This window comes from Pelophylax lessonae (genome assembly GCF_965119305.1).
Source record: "Pelophylax lessonae genome assembly, chromosome: 10".
Classification (NCBI taxonomy): Eukaryota; Metazoa; Chordata; class Amphibia; order Anura; family Ranidae; genus Pelophylax; species Pelophylax lessonae.
In genome coordinates, this window is record NC_138777.1 from 52,979,242 (window position 1) to 52,993,401 (window position 14,160).

A 14,160-nucleotide genomic window follows, 5' to 3' on the forward strand; every position below is an offset into this window, starting at 1 on the left:
CCAGAAGTGCCTCACATAGGTTTCTTATAGTCTGTTTGCTGCCTACAAGAATCCATGTATACTTTAATACAGTTCATATCTTGACTGATCAACTCTTACGAAGTAAGGAGCAGGCAGCTTAGTTTCACTGCAAAGCATTATCTGCTTTATCTAGTTTATTTTAACCTATTAGGGGTTAACATTATAATATTCTTACAAAGTTGTATTCAAACCAAAGAAAAGCACAACAGCTACAACTCTAAGTAATGTAAATGCTGTCAGATACAAGGGTATTGGGCTCCATGGGCCCAGCTCTTATCTGGCCGCCTTAAAATTGTTGTAAACCTCAGACATGAAATATGAACAAAGCATATCCCTCTATAGTGTAAACTTGTCTCAATTAAGAGCACTAATGCCTCGTACACACGCAACGATAGTTGGCCCTGAATTTTCGGCCAACATCCGATCGGCCGATTTTTGGCTTGTTAGTATGATGCTTTCGACAACCGACTGCGACTTTTCGGCCGAACAAAATCTGGTGTGCAGGCTATATAATTTTTGTTGGCCGTCAACAGAACGGCCGATTTTCCATCAGTCAGTACAGATTGACAAAAATCAGATGAGCAAGACTGTGCATGCTCAGAGAAGAAAAAACACACGGAAAGTAAACCAGCACATGACATCACTTCTGATGTTGGTTTTTGTTGGCCGAGAAAATTCGTGTGCAGTCTAGAGAACATTTCAACCAACACAACAACACTGGACAAAAGTCGACCGATCGGTCGGACGATAATCGTTGCGTGTGTACGAGGCTTAAGTGTCATTTCTGTCTGCTGCTTCCTTCCTCTGCTATCAGCATAAATCACTTCTGATAAGTGTTCCCGACACCAAGAGAAAAGAGGTGACAAGGGAGGGACCTCCAGCTGATGGACAGCCTCAGCTCTGTTTCAGTGTGCATTGTAAAGGGGGGGGGGGTGTTCATTACATCCAATCAACGCTCAGAGCTTTCCATATTAAGCTCTGCAGAGTGTAATTTTAGCTCTCCATCCCCTTTTTTGGTCGCTCGGAAAAGCTATGTAAATTCTGTGTTTTGAAAGGATGTTGAGAAGAGAAGACTGCAGATAAACAGATACAACTCGTGTAGGAGGATTTGTTTAATCTCTGTGTATCACCTCAGGCCAGTCACTTCACTGGATACAGTGGGTACGGAAAGTATTCAGACCCCCTTAAATTTTTCACTCTTTGTTATATTGCAGCCATTTGCTAAAATCATTTAAGTTCATTCTTCTTCCTCATGAATGTACACATAGCACCCCATACTGACAGAAAAACACAGAATTGTTGACATTGTTGCAGATTTATTAAAAAAGAAAAACTGAAATATCACATGGTCCTAAGTATTCAGACCCTTTGCTCAGTATTTAGTAGAAGCCCCCTTTTGATCTAATACAGCCAGGAGTCTTTTTGGGAAAGATGCAACAAGTCTTTCACACCTGGATTTGGGGATCCTCTGCCATTCCTCCTTGCAGATCCTCTCCAGTTCTGTCAGGTTGGATGGTAAACGTTGGTGGACAGCCATTTTTAGGTCTCTCCAGAGATGCTCAATTGGGTTTAAGTCAGGGCTCTGGCTGGGCCATTCAAGAACAGTCCCGGAGTTGTTGTGAAGGCACTCCTTCATTATTTTAGCTGTGTGCTTAGGGTCATTGTCTTGTTGGAAGGTAAACCTTCGGCCCAGTCTGAGGTCCAGAGCACTCTGGAGAAGGTTTTTGTCCAGGATATCCCTGTACTTGGCCGCATTCATCTTTCCCTCGATTGCAACCAGTCGTCCTGTCCCTGCAGCTGAAAAACACCCCCACAGCATGATGCTGCCACCACCATGCTTCACTGTTGTGACTGTATTTGACAGGTGATGAGCAGTGCCTGGTTTTCTCCACACATTCCGCTTAGAATTAAGGCCAAAAAGTTCTATGTTGGTCTCATCAGACCAGAGAATCTTATTTCTCACCATCTTGGAGTCCTTCAGGTGTTTTTTAGCAAACTCCATGCGGGCTTTCATGTGTCTTACACTGAGGAGAGGCTTACGTCGGGCCACTCTGCCATAAAGCCCTGACTGGTGGAGGGCTGCAGTGATGGTTGACTTTCTACAACTTTCTCCCATCTCCTGACTGCATCTCTGGAGCTCAGCCACAGTGATCTTTGGGTTCTTCTTTACCTCTCTCACCAAGGCTCTTCTCCCCCGATAGCTCAGTTTGGCCGGACGGCCAGCTCTAGGAAGGGTTCTGGTCATCCCAAACGTCTTCCATTTGAGGATTATGGAGGCCACTGTGCTCTTAGGAACCTTAAGTGCAGCAGAAATCTTTTTGTAACCTTGGCCAGATCTGTGCCTTGCCACAATTCTGTCTCTGAGCTCTTCAGGCAGTTCCTTTGACCTCATGATTCTCATTTGCTCTGACATGCATTGTGATCTGGAAGGTCTTATATAGAAAGGTGTGTGGCTTTCCTAATCAAGTCCAATCAGTATAATCAAACACAGCTGGACTCACATGAAGGTGTAGAACCATCTCAAGGATGATCAGAAGAAATGGAAAGCACCTGAGTTAAATATATGAGTGTCACAGCAAAGGGTCTGAATACTTAGGACCATGTGATATTTCAGTTTTTCTTTTTTAATAAATCTGCAACAATGTCAACAATTCTGTGTTTTTCTGTCAATATGGGGTGCTATGTGTACATTCATGAGGAAGAAGAATGAACTTAAATGATTTTAGCAAATGGCTGCAATATAACAAAGAGTGAAAAATTTAAGGGGGTCTGAATACTTTCCGTACCCACTGTATATGGGGTGTACAACCACTTTAACCACTTTACTACCAGTCACGTAACCTCTACGTCGGCTGACTTTGAGTGGTTATACCGGGATGATGCCTCTAGCTAGAGGCATCATCCCGGTACCGTTGTTTGAAGCCGACGGTCGGCTTTCCGTCGGTAACGATCGATGCGGCTCGGGAGCCGCTCGATCGTTACCCGGGGGGGCGGGAGGGGACGTCCCCCCCCTCCCGCCGCCTTCCGCGGCTTTGCTCGGGGCTACCGTCCCACCGGGAGCCCCGAGCACCCAGCCGGCACGTCCGCCGGCTGGATGGAGTCCCGATGAATGCCGGAAACGGCATCGATCGGGTCTCCGATGACGTAACCCGGAGGCGGCGTCCATGACGTCACGTCCGGGTTACTGTGCTGCAAAAGGCGGCAGATTTGAAAAACGGCTGTATGCAAAAATGCCGTTTTCGGCGTTTTGCATACAGGGAAGTGTAGTGGAGGGGTCTAGGGTCTTTTAGACCCTCGATCCCTCCATAAAGAGTACCTGTCACGACATATTGCTGTCACCAGGGATGTTTACATTGCTTGTGACAGCAATAAAAGTGATCAGATTTTTTTTTTTTTTAAAAACCTGTAATAAAGTTTAAAAAAAAAGAAAAAATAAATAGGAAAAAAAAAAAAAAAAAAAAATTTAGCCGTCCCCGTCACCGTTAGCTCGCGCACAAAAAAAAACGTATACGCAAGTCGAGCCGCAAATGAAATCGCTGTTCAAACCACACATGTGAGGTATCGCCGCGATCGCCAGAGCGTGGGCAATAATTAAAAAAAAAGAGCTACACTCTAACTCTAAACTGGTAACCGTTAAATAAATTTAAAGCGTAGCAGATTGAGATCTCTATTGACCGTAGTTTGTCGCCATCCCACGGGGGGGCGCAATTTTAAACCGTAACATGTTTGGTATCTATTTACTCGGCGTGACATCATCTTTCACAATATACAAAAAAAATGGGCTAACTTTACTGTTTAGTATTTTTTAAATGCAGTGAAATGTGATTTTTCAAATTTTTTCCAAAAAAATGACGTTTTAAAGACCGCTGCGCAAATACCGCGTGACAAAAAATTTTGCAATGACCGACATTTTATTCTCAAGAGTCTTTGCTAAAAAAATATATATAATGTTTGGGGGTTCTAAGTAGTTTTCTAGGAAAAAATACTGGTTTTAACTTGTGAACAAAAAGTGTCCGAAATAGGGCTGGGGCTAAAGTGGTTAATGCAGTCATAGTCTGTCTTTCTGTATAACTTCTAAAACTACAGAAATGACTTCCAAACCAGCCAAACTAGCAATTTTTAGTTAAATGAGAAAATATGAAAGTCAGTGAAATGTTTCTGCCGCCAGTCTCTATGGAGTAAATAAAAAGCTGTGGTATGCAGTTAAGTTCAGTTTTGTTATATATTAAATATCCAGGAGATGACCAATGTGCAAATAATTTTAACATCCTTCGTAAAAGGAAAAAAAAAAAAAAAAAAATCTATTGGCTGAAATCTGATTAGCTCATCAGCATCACTGCGATTTACAAAGCCCTCATCACTCTCATCTTTTATCCCAGTCTCTTTCTTGTTTCAGAATCTGAACACATCTTACAGAGGGATCACTAATCAGCATGTGCTACGGGACCAGAGTGAGAACTCTCAATAATGAAAGATGATTTTCAGAATACTGCTGACTAAAGCAGAACTTATTACCCATGTCTTCCCAACACCCAGCAAAGGAGGAGGACCAGGGAGACCAGCATCTGTTACTGCAAGCTTCTGAAGCTAGAATAGAGCAGAGAGCTGCACAGAAATGTCGGACTGATTTACAAAGATTGAGGAAATTCATGTTTCTGTATTAACAAGAGCAGCCAATGATGTGTGTCCTTTCATGTTTATCATTTCAAGTAGAAATGGGATAGTTACACTATCAATACGTTGCTATGGGTGGTGGGACCTGCAAAGGGACAAACCTAAGGCTACTTTCACATGTGGGTGCAGCGGATCATGGGCAATATTACAGCGATTCTGCTCGCGATCCGGAAATCATTGCAAATGACGCCCGTGCGATGCCAGTGATTTGCAATGGCACCCCAAACGCTGTGCGATGTTGCGGCAATTTCCGCCTACCGAATCGCGGTAACATCGCGCAAACAGAATCACGGGACGCACGATGCCTAAAAAAGGTACAAGAGCTTCTTTTGTGCGCCATGCATCCCGCGATTCTGTTTGCGCAATGTTACCGCGATTCGGCAGGCGGAAATCGCTGCAACACCGCACAGCATTTGGGGTGCCATGGCAAATCACGGGCATCGCACAGGCGTCCAGCGATTTGCAATGATTTCCGGATCGCGGGCAGAATCACTGCGATTCTGCCCGCGATCCGCTACACCCACATGTGAACGTAGCCTAAATGTTAGGCTGATTTTGCAGAAGCCCAGATCAGATAAACATAGCGCTGCACTATTTTGGTGTAGGCTGCTGGCCAGATCCAAAAATACACAAGTTGCAGTCCACATGTGCAGCGACTTAAAAAGATGGTTGGTGCCACAGTAAACAGCGTGATCATAAAAGAGATAGAGCAAGAAACCCAAACTGAAGACTTTAACAATGTGGGTACTACATCTGAGTTCATTCTACAGTTAGCCACACACATTACAATCAATTGGTACAATACAATTCAGATTTACCAACAACATTATCAATGGTCTACCCAACTGGATAAAAACGGAACAGATTGCTTAGGTAAGTTCTCACACTGCATGGTTGATTGTGAATCCAAAAAGAGGTCAGGTTGTAAAATATACAGCCAGCTTAATGAGACCCTGTCACTTTCATACAACCACTACCCTGTAAAAGGTGAATACAGTAAACCCCCCTCCATTGCGGGGGTTACGTTCCGGACCCAGCCGCGAAAAGTGAAAATCCGCTAAATAGAAAAACCCTATTAAAATACATTGTAGGCATGTTTTTTTTACAGTCACTGTACGTGTAAAAGCATTTTAAGGTCTTTAAACACACTTTTAAAACAACAGAAACTCATTTAAACACATAAAAGATACTGAGAGACATAGCAAGAGCTATGGAAAACACAAAAATATTTCATTTTTAATGATTTATATAGTAAAATAACATTACAAAAAAAAACGCAATATACCGGGACCGCAAAAACTGAACCGCGATGGAGCGGGGGTTTACTGTATTCACCTTGCTGCTGGGCAGTACGTCAGATCTTCATTCTCTTGCAGAGGACCAGGCACCTCTTATATCCTAATCTTCAGGTGACAGTTATGCCTCCCCATGTTGGGTGGCATGGTTGCTCCTACTTGCCACTACAGGCAGTCCCCGGGTTACAAACAAGATAGGAACTGTAGGTTTGTTCTTAAGTTGAATTTGTTTGTAAGTCGGAACACATACATTTTTTAGGTTTAGCTCCAGCCAAAAGAACGTTTATGTTTTTTGGATAGCCTAGGGAAGGTAACATCCCTGTACCATTTGTTTTGCTGTCTGTACCCCTGTTCTGAAGATTTCACCTCACTTTCTGTCCCTATGACAACTATAGTTTGAAAATTTTGGGTTGTTGTGGAAACAAGGATTAGTGATAAAGCTTCAGTGGAGACCTTTTTTTTCCCCATGAGAACTCTTCCAGGAGTGAGTTTCCCTTCCTAGAGCTAGATTTCTCCTCTTTTCCGGTTGTCTCTCGCTGTTTGTAAGTAGGAGTCATTTGTAAGTTAGATGTTTGTAACCCGGGGACCGCCTGTACAATACTACTGTTCTCTGCAGTATTATAGGGATCAACCGAAGGGACTAGAGTGCCTAGAAAGAGATGCACCATCCAACACCAGGATGTTTTAGACAATGGCGCCTGCAGCAATCCACGAAGAGGCTGCTTAAAGCGGATCATACATGGATGAAAATTTAGCCAGTTTAGCATGGACCAGCCAAGATTCGATCCATGTATGTGGCAAGCTGATTGTACCCAAGTCAATCCATTGATAAACTTGGGTACAACCAGCCCTTTGATTTATTTTTTAAATGTGATTAATTCTGGCAGCTATAGCAGCAATTATTGTGTTCTGCCAGCCAAGAAGGCTCCCCACTGGCAAAACACAATAGTGCTGTGGGAGGCATTCCCCCATCGACACAGTCAGTCAATCAAGCAATTTTCTTACCCTCGATCCCTGGTGAAAGGAAAGAAAACCAAATCATCTACGGGCTGCCTAACTGTATATGACAAAGCCAGGGTCTTTTTCAAATATTCAAAGTCTTGAAGCTCAACTGAACACGTTCAGTGTTTGGCACAATCACGCAATGTTTTCACACAGTCTAGGAACCTTAACCTGGGATAGCATAAAAGTAGCACATAAAACAACTGAATTTCTTAATGTGCAATATTACACATGCATCCAATGTGAAAAAGAAAATGCTGTAGATAGAGTGACATATACAGTATGTTGATGATGTAAAATGCCCCGGACAGAATTCCAGCCCTCAATCTTACGTGATAGAACAAAGGTTGATTAAAAGTGCAAACCCGTGATAAACAACTGCAGACGACATCTGCATTGGACGTGCTCCTGACTTTCCCCAGACGTTAGTCACTCAGACAGGGAATAAGTCATCCCAGCTCAGTAAATTTGATACGAGTGATTCTTTGCTCTGGATGGTATGATATGGGTATGTGCTAATATTACACAACATATCCTACATTAAGTCATTGGGTTTCATAACCCCTTTGCTTCCTCTGTCCTAAACAGCAGCAAAAGGGATAAACCTCTATAATACCATCTGCCTTGTCTGTTTAATCTATAGTGGGGCTTTGACCTATTTAAGAATGCTACCGTGCTCCAATGCTTTTGTAAATATTTCACAGCGGTCATATTTTCCGCATTTAGTCCACTGAACATGTTCCAGTTGGCATGTTCTGTAAATTCAGGCTTTCTTTTCAGTAATGTGAAAATGAGGCAAGGAGTTCACAGAAGACAGGATAACGAACGTTGACAAAACAAAGGAACCCATTCTGGCAACTGTAACACGGTGCTGGAGAATTTATCACTGAGGAAGACTGCTTATTTACCATACCTTAGCTCCCAAATGTAACTCTTTTAAACCTAAATGCCCCTTGTAGCTCTATCCTCAAGAAATGTCACCATTTTAGTCTACAGCCTTAACTCCATAGGCAAAACAAACCCTAAAGTAGGGTTTTTCAACCCTTTTTCAGTCAAAGCATCCTTTAAAATCATGGACAGTCATTCTAAAATGTAAAAACGATTCTAATAGTTTTGCATAATACATCAAAATCCACACCTGTAGGACACCCAACTTTAGAGGTGATTTTTTTCTTCCAAATCCTATACACTTTTTCACACTGGTACTAACTAGTATTCCAATGGTTCTCTTCTCCCTCAGTTTTTCTCCATCACTCAGCTAATGTGACCCCAACGCTGATAGAGAAGGGCAGGGGAGGGCCAAACAAGGATGCTGTGCAGACGATCAACATTCTCCTTGTCAACTGATGACATCATTGGTTGTTAGGACGTTGGCAGCTAGAGGGTCGTAATGTTGAAAAATAAAAACCCGTGGCTTTGTGTAACTAAAAGGCAGGCTTCAGCCACATGCTGACTTGTATACTATTTTGGGGTCATTTTTAGGCATTTTGCCAAGGCACCCCTGAGGAAACCTCAAAGCACCCTGGTTAAAAAAGGCTGCCCAAAAGAAGTCTTCCAATTACTAAACGAGGTAACCAAACTTTCCCTGGCCCCCTCCCCCGACCTAGCTTTGCTAACCCTTAACATTGACACTATCCCCTTGTCATTACGAAAGGTAGGAATACAAATCCTACTGGCAGCTAGGCTCTCCATTACCAAAGTGTGGAAATCAAAACAATCCCGCAATTAATAGATGTGATAAACATGGTTCAAACACACCACACTTAGGAAATTCTATCCATCTCAGACAGACGCTCACTACTACGTGAAATACATCTTTGGTCTTCATGGATGGACTGGTATAGCGACTTTGCTAAATGAATAGTTATATGCATCCTACTACTTGACCGGATGGAACTACATTTAAGTTGGCAGTTTAAAATACCCAAAAAGAGAGAGAGAAGGCCAAGCGCCGATCTAAGTGTAGCAATGCAGGTTTTTAATATCACATAAAAAGAGTGTTACTCACAAAACGTGCATAAAAACAGGCATCTAAAAGCAGTAGGGGGTCTCTGTGGTCACATCCAGGGTGTTTTTTCCAGTTTCGGCTGCAGCGCTGATGCTGTGGGGAACGAGCAGCGACCTCCTGCATTGCTACACTTAGATCGGCGCTTGGCCTTCTCTCTCTCTTTTTGGATCCACACAGGGTTGCTTCACCCTCTACAAGCCTGCAGCCATCGAAGTGTTCAAGCAATTCCACTGGACTGTTTCATTTGCCCACAATGTAGACTACTGTAGCAGCCTGTATAGTCCGATCGTGCCAATCTCTCCCCCCTCTCCTTATCTAAGTTTAAAATACCCTCACCTACCTTTCATTACACGTACAACTACCATAGATAAGTTACAGAGGCCAGGTGATGCCATCCTTCCTCTTGGGCACAGTTGGATCCCATTTGGGGTGCCCGCGGAAGAGGTGCTTCACCTACCTCTGGGGCCTCACCTAGCGCCTGATATAATTATTGTTGTTCATTTTCATAGCATGCTGTATATCTTGGAACAGGAACTAAGCTTACCATCTTTATTGTACATTGTCCTAACAATAACTGCCATGTTGATCATCCCTGTTTGTATTATTTGACATGAAAAACTCAATAAAAACATTGAAACAGAAAAAGGCTGCCCTAAAGTATGGACCTAGTTTTGCTAGCATGTGTTGGTAAAACTGTACATATCTTTTTACCTACTAAGTCAATCTAATATAAAAACAAAATAAATTCTCCCACACCTGACATGCATGGGTATGCCACGTATGTGTGCAGTATTTGTTGTTCGTAAGTGAAGTAAGGCCCAGAAACAATAACGCACATTTTGCCTTCAGATGGCAATAATTCCAAATAGGCAAAATCAGGAGCATGTCCTACTGACTCCTGATCATCACTTTAGGACTAGGAGCTATCAGTGGCAACGTGGTAACAGTGCTGGGGGCACACAACAAATATGTGGCAACATGGAATAAGGCCCACTCTGTGCTGCTACATAAATGCATTGGGACAGTCTGAAAGGGTTAAAAAGTTATGTTGAAATCCACCCTGTTAATACCTGCACTGGTTACTAATTTTTAAAATAATAAAGGGTCCATTTTCACTTTTGTAGTACAAAAAAAAAAAAAGAAGTTTGTCTTGTCTCAGTTTTATATGCTGGCCTATTGAAAACACTTAGTACATATTCTCTGAAATCCAAAAGCTATAAAGCTGCAGCCTGCATTCTGCTCAACTGTAACCCACAAAAACTAATTGGTGGAATTATAGGCTAGCCTTACATGCACAGATTTCGCTTGTTCAGCCTGCAGAGATAATCTGCTAGATTTCCCCATCCACTCTAAAACAGCATGAATGGAGGAGTTTCCACTGCTGGCTACTGTGTTAAAGCAACCACGAAACCGTCAACTATTTAAATACACAGGCTGGGTTCACACTAAGGTGAATTGGATGTGGATTTCCCTGCATCCAATTCACATGAAGAAGAGTGTAACTGGCTCCCAGTGGGCCGCAGTCCGCACTGGAAAAGGGTCCTGTGTGTCTTTGGCTTCGTTTTGAGTATGAATTCAGGGAAAAATTCGGACTTGATTTGCATCTGAAATGGAGAACAGGGACGCATCGCATCGGACCTCCTGCTGCAAGCTGAAGCTAGTGTGTACCTGGCCTCAAACAGTGACTACAACTGATTGATAGGATGTGGTCACTGTTCATCTGACAGTTTTCCACCAGGCTCCTTTCAATTTTTTAGTTGAAGTGTGTCAAGCCAACAGAACCACCTATGGCGTGAATTTCAGCCGATTCAAGCCGAATATGGCCAGCTGAACAAAGAATACAATGGTTCATGCTTTCCTTACCATTTCTGTGGCAGAACACTTTTTACCTTCCTTGCAATAAGGTAAAAAAATGCCCCAGTAGTGGTATCTCTTCTCCGCCCGCCCCAGTTCTATCTCGATCCAGCACTGTGCCCATCTGTAGGGGCTCTCTCCCCTCTCTCACAGGCTTTGCTGAGGCAGTGGGAACCATTGGCTATTGCTGCTATCAATCAAATCCTGTGGGGAGATAGTGAGGGCGGGGCCAAGCTGCGCTGTGTGTGTCTATATATGCACACAGCCCAGCTCAAGGATGATCCTACATTGCCCCTTAGCAAGTGGTTTGCTATGATGCCAGACACAGAGGAGGAGGAGGAGCAGAGAACATTAAAACGGGGAACCCCAGAAGAAGAGGTTCAGGGCTGCTCACACAAAGCAGGTAAGTAGAACACTGGAAAAAAAAAATTCCAGCCTTTACAACCACTTTAAAGCAGGCCTTGAACAAAAGCGATGCTGCATGTAACAAGAATTAAAATATGTGCCTCCATTTCATACAGGGCTCGTTCACACTACCTTCACAGAGTGTTTTAGCGTACAGACTGACTGCTTCAGTGACTCATACGGTTTACATTTTTACGTTAGTAAAAGTGTAGAAATGTACACTCCGTTCAAATCTGCACATCAATCCAGTGCAATACGTTCATGTGAACTTCGGTGCTATTTGATGCCCTGTGGAAAAATGGAGAATGCATGCTTTTTTCAAGCTGTATATAAACAGTGTGTGTTACCTGAACGGAAAAAGCGAGGCCCAAAAACACAAGCAGCGAGCATGGTCCCAACCTGCACATGTACAGCTATGAGGGCAAAAAAAGAGCACTGCTATTTGTCAGCAGGAATTCTAGACAAAATGTACTATTTAGGCACAATGAAGATTTCAAGATGTACCATATAAGATGGCAAATCTTTTCAGGTCCACTCCACTCTTCATCTTTCTTTTTCTTGGCGCACTGATAGGCAATTTCCCATCCGTGATGACTGAAACGTGCATGAGTTCATGTGTGCTGATCTGAGTGAGGCCTAATTCATTATAAACAACTGAACTAAAGTGTAGTTAATATTTGCCAAAATAAACATATTCATTGTCAAGTGGAATACAAAATGTCCCTAAAGAGTCATCAGATATAATTAGACTGCCAGAGATATTGGCAAGGTGGTAACAATTCCCAAGCAGAGTACTCAAAAATCCCATCTATTGCACTAAGCCGAACATAGATGGATAGAATAATAAATGAAAATTTGTATGAATATTTTCAGAACAATCAAATGTTGTTCAAAAGATTGAATTTGCTTTTAACATTTGATTTTTGGAATGAATGGACTTTACCAAATAAAAAAACCACATACACTGTTGAAAGTTGTTTGAAATTTTCCCTCCTGCTCCTTGGAATTTTCTCGTCGCTGCGGTCGAGAATGAATGTCAGTTAGACCCACTAATAGATTAGAAAAGTGAACAAACTTTCCAAGAACATTCAACCCATCTATGGCCAGCAAAAAAACAAGAGTTAGACCCTGTTCACACTGGGGCGACCCGACTTGCCGGGGCGACCTGTGAAGTCGCGGTGCGCAGCTCGCACCGCGACCTCGGAGCGGCCGGCACAGAACTTCATATCATTGAAGTCAATGCAGGTCGCCCCAAAGAAGCTCAGGACCCTTTTTCTAAGTCGGAGCGACTTGTGTCGCTCCTATTAGAATGGGTCCTGTGCTGCTCTATGGCAGGCGACCCACGGCGACTTATCAGGCGACCAGGTCGCCCCAGTGTGAACAGGGTCTAAAGAAAAATTGTAAAGTTAAAAAAATAAACATTTATACTTCGCTGCTCTGTGCAATGGAATTGCATGGAGCGACTACAAACCTCCTCATCTCTGGTACCCCCCCCCCCCCCCCGGCACTCCTTGCCACTCCCTCTGTCCAGTGCCCCAATGGGAAGCCATATGCCATGGGCGCACTCATGTGTGCTCACTCCTGAGCCCCGCTGAGGAGTCCACTGACACAGACAGCAGGACTCAGAACTCCCCCCCCCCCCCCCCCGCTCCCTTGTCAATGGCTCCTGGTGCCCCAGCAAAGACAGGGAGACCTGGAAATGAGGGGACAAAAGAGCTGGGGACATGCACAGCACCTGATCAAATATCAAATAAGGGGTCAGGTAAATAAAAGGGGGGGGGGGGGTGAGGCAGGATGTTGATGCCTAAACATTGTTTTACCTTAATGCAAGGAATATATTAAGGTAAAAACATGTTTAGGCTTTAGAACCGCTTTAATACACTGCAGCTTACCAGTCCTCAGATGTGGTGGCTGCATTCATTTTGTTTTCTTTTGATTTTACCTGGTGTTCCTGCCAGCAGCACACCTCCTCTCCTTGGGTGACAACGCTGCTTCTCCAAATGTACGGTACAGTGAGTGAGTGTTGTCACCCAAGGAGAGGTGGTGTGCTGCTGGCAGGAACACCAGGTAAAATCAAAAGAAAACAAAATGAATGCAGCCCAGGCTTGCTTACTCCTGTTTTGACTACAGGCTGTGCTGAATTCTGCATTCCTAACTAAACCTGAGCAGAGGCTAGCACTAGGTCATCATGGGGGGACATGCGCCTGCTTGTAGAATGTGGGTACATGAAGAAGCAGCTACCAAAAGAAGATCTGTGTGGCTTTCAAGGAATAGAAAAATGGATTTTTGTAAAATCTTACCGTAAAATCCTTTTCTCTTAGCTCATTGACAGACGTAGTCCTCGGTGATACACCACCTTCGGGTTATGTTGCCTCCACAGGAGCAGGACTAGACAGGAAATTAAAAAGCTCTGGCCACACCCTAGGGGCAGTCCCAGAGGGTATATCCTCTCTCTCTCTGCCTCAGCAAATCAGTTATGTGAAAAAGCAGTCTTTAGAGATTTTAACCCAACTCAAAAAAACAGAGGGGCGGGGACTACGTCTGTCAATGAGCTAAGAGAAAAGGATTTTACGGTAAGATTTTACAAAAATCCATTTTTCTCTAGCGCTCATTGACAGACGTAGTCCTCGGTGATACACCACCTTCGGGACGTCCCAGAGCAGTATCACAACTGAGGGGTGGGAAAATGGAAATCAAATCCCAATCTAGAAGGCCCAACCGGTGCCAACTAGAAGTTTACAATGCTCATCCTTAATGATGAGACTCAACAAAAAAAGAGAAAACAATTTTTTTTTTTTTTTTTTTTTTTTTTCAAACAGAAAAAAATCCTCGAGGTAGACCACCGGTCTCCTCAAATTGCGGCCTGCAAAACCTTGCGGCCAAATGAGGCATCCGCCGATG

General features: G+C 43.4%; 1 protein-coding gene across 2 annotated transcripts in view; it reads right to left on the bottom strand.

Annotated features, from left to right (window-relative positions):
- The window catches only part of HIPK3 (homeodomain interacting protein kinase 3), a 210,169-nt gene that overhangs the window by 24,798 nt on the left and 171,211 nt on the right, over positions 1 to 14,160 (bottom strand). The window lies entirely within an intron of this gene.